The 3,215-nt window shown below is 36.8% G+C and overlaps 1 long non-coding RNA gene across 1 annotated transcript; it reads right to left on the bottom strand.

Annotated features, from left to right (window-relative positions):
* Window positions 1-2,613: 2,613 nt before the first annotated feature.
* Window positions 2,614-2,810, bottom strand: LOC122000080. The gene is made up of 2 exons (XR_006116929.1): window positions 2,769-2,810; window positions 2,614-2,691 (listed from the first exon to the last, which is right to left on the bottom strand). It is a non-coding gene; the product is annotated as an uncharacterized LOC122000080 (long non-coding RNA).
* Between the last annotated feature and the right edge of the window lie 405 nt (window positions 2,811-3,215).

The raw sequence follows: 3,215 nt of genomic DNA, 5'->3' as shown, positions 1-3,215 counted from the left end.
GATAATTCTGACTTATAAGGTACTACATTCACTTTCATTTCTAAAGTATATCCTCAAAATGAATTTGGTAATTTTCTGAATAACTCATCATAGTTCTAATCATTTCCATAAGAGCCCTATACTTTCTTTCTACTACACCATTCTGTTAGGGTGTACCAAGTGCAGTTAGTTGGGATTAAATCTTGACTTCTGATAAGTGACTTCTAAACTCTCCTAAGAGGTGCTCGCCACTATGATCTCACCGTAGTGTCTTGATACTTTTATCTTGACGTTTCTCCACATCGGCCTTGTACTCTTTGAACATATCAAAGCACTTAGACTTGTGGCGCATCAAGTAAATGTACTCGTATCTTGAATAGTTGCTTATAAAAGAGACGAAATATTCTAAAACACCTTTTACCTGGATAGCCATAGGTCTACACAAATCAGAATGAACCAGTTCCAACACATCTTTGGCTCTATACCCCTTAGACTTAAAAAGCCTTTTAGTCATTTTTCCTTCCAAATAAGACTCGCAGGTTGGAAAGTTTTCCACCACCAATGAACCCAAAAGTTCATCGACTATTATCCTTTGAATCCTACTCAAGTTAATATGACCTAGCCTTAGATGCCAAAGATATGATTGGTTCATTTACGAAGGTTGCTTTCTCTTATTTGAGTTAGAAGATGTGTTATTAATTTTCATTTGTTGCATCGTGGGAGTTATTGGATTTAAATATATAAATTGCCAACCAACTTACCTGAACAGATAATTTCTCTACTTTTCTTGACAACCATATTGTTATCAAAAGTAATAGAATATCTATCCATAAATATTTTAGAAACTAAAATTAATTTTTTTCTAAACTTGGTACTTAAAGGCAATTTCTTAAAATCCATATTGTATTCCTATCAGAGAATAAACATCTCCCACTGCAACAACTGCTACTTTTGTAGTAGTGCCAATGTAGACGGTGATTTATATAGTTGTCGGGTTTCCTGGAACCCCTGCAATGAATTGCAGACATGATCAGTGGTTCCTGTATCTACACACCAAGTACTGATAGATAACACCACAAAATTTTTTTCAGCAACTAATAAAATATATCGTTATTGTTCTTAGTTCTGAGAGGACAGTCTACCTTAATGTCCAAGTTTTCAATCATTGTAATTGGGACTACTAAGTCTTTTCTATATTATAACAACTAGGGGATTAACTAACATTTGAAATCCTAAGAATCACAAAAATATTTGGTCAAGACCAACATCTCAAAATCCCCGTGAATTTTGTATGCCACGTTAGTGTGGATGTATACAAATTCTAAAAGGAGATTTTATCCATTAATTTTATTATCTTGGCAAATAAAATTAATAGTTGGTCTTTCTTTGATCAAATATTTTGTCAAGACTCTAAATTTAAAATAATATTGATTCCTCAAACAATAATATTTAAATTTACCAACACCTCAAAACACCGTGAATTTTGCATGCACTACAAAAAAACCTGTAAATACCGACGACATTACCGACTGAATTTAATTCAGTCGGGAAATACCGACTGAAATTTAATTCAGTCGTTGTTTACCAACTGAATTTAATTCAGTCAGGATTTACCGACTGAATAAAATTCAGTCGGTAATATTCCGACTGAATATATAGTTCAGTCGGTATTTACCAACTGAATATAATATTCAATCGGCAAATCCTTTAACGGGTTCGGGTAATGATGTTTACCGATGAAATGTTAAATCCGTCGGTAAATACCAGTATTGGGCCGCTCCGATTAGTGTTAGGGGTTACCGACGGATTGTAACATTCCGTTGGTAATTACCGACGGAATCACAATTCTGTCGGTAATTATCGACTGAATTAGGGCACGGTGCGACTTTCCTCTCCGCGCGAACTCATTCTCCTCTCCTCTCCGCATCCTCGGCGTTCGGCAACCGGCGATCTCGACGTCCAGCCTCATGTCCTCTCCCGTTCTCGGTGATCAACAACAGACGACTCTGGTATGCTCCTCTCCTCCCTCTTCTCTTCTGTTTGACACGCACGCCGCCTGCTACGCCGGCGCCTTCTCCCCAGGCGTGTGCTCCGCCGGTGGCTGCTCCCCAGGCGCCTATTCGCGGCAGCCGTCCGTGGTTGGCGCCTGCTTGCTGCAGGCCGGCGCCGCAGGGCCCTGTTCACTGCAGGTCCGCACGCCGCAGGGCCCTATTTTCATTTGGCATAAATCAGATGATATGCTATTACAATTGATGTTTTCACAGAGAACATGCCAATTCATGGATGCAACAGTTATCTACTTATTACACAAACAAGGATCATCAACTACTTGCACATCTAAGTCAATTTTTTTGTAATAGAAAACCAGATCTGCCAAGAATAACAATGTAAATTTGGTCCTATAATGAGTTCATATGGATCATTCTCTATGCTGTATAAGATAAGCAAACCTAAGTTGAGTATATGGCAATTGAATGTATACATTTATCATCATCCACCTACAAAAAAAATCCAAGAAACCTCCAAAAATATAAAAACCAAACTTAATATCGCAAGTAATAATAAAAAATTTCTTGGAATCACAATGTAGATAGGGAAAGAAAATTTTAGACAGAAACATATAATTGAACATACTGTTGCTGTGCAGCCAAGTCAATCTGAACTTCAGGAGGTGCCAGTGCAGGTGATTCGACAAAGTGAAGGTTAGGGTCCCTGGAACCACATTTATCATTGCTTCTAATTCTTGATTAGATAATCTTTAATTGATATCAGAACCAAATCATACTAACCCTGCAAGTTTTCTGGCAAGATAAAGGAATGACTTCTCAAAATTCTAATTGCTCTTTGTTGAAATCTCATAGTACTAGAGATTCTTCTTCCAGTGAAATGTAACTTGTTTTGCATTATCATGTTTGTAAACTTTAGTATGATGTGTTGTAATGTCATTTTGTAGATATTATATCTCATGGCAGATCATCCAGCACCACCACTTCGTGGATCTACAGTTCTTAGGGTTGTTGGAGAGTCGTAAGTATTTTTTCATTATTAGTAATTCATGTTCTTTTTTTAAACATATAGCTTATGTTTTAAAATTGTTTATATGCAGATTTACTCCTGACGACCATCGAGTATCCACATACATTACAAAAAAAATTAAAGAAAGAGTCTGCATTGCTGGTACTACATCTGGTTTACTTTCTCCATCATAAAATTTTTCATAACCATTGCATAACCAT

The sequence above is a fragment of the Zingiber officinale genome, chromosome 7A, assembly GCF_018446385.1.
Source record: "Zingiber officinale cultivar Zhangliang chromosome 7A, Zo_v1.1, whole genome shotgun sequence".
Taxonomy (NCBI): Eukaryota; Viridiplantae; Streptophyta; class Magnoliopsida; order Zingiberales; family Zingiberaceae; genus Zingiber; species Zingiber officinale.
The sequence above is the reverse complement of the archived record's forward strand: the minus strand, read 5'-3'. Positions and strand labels throughout refer to the sequence as shown.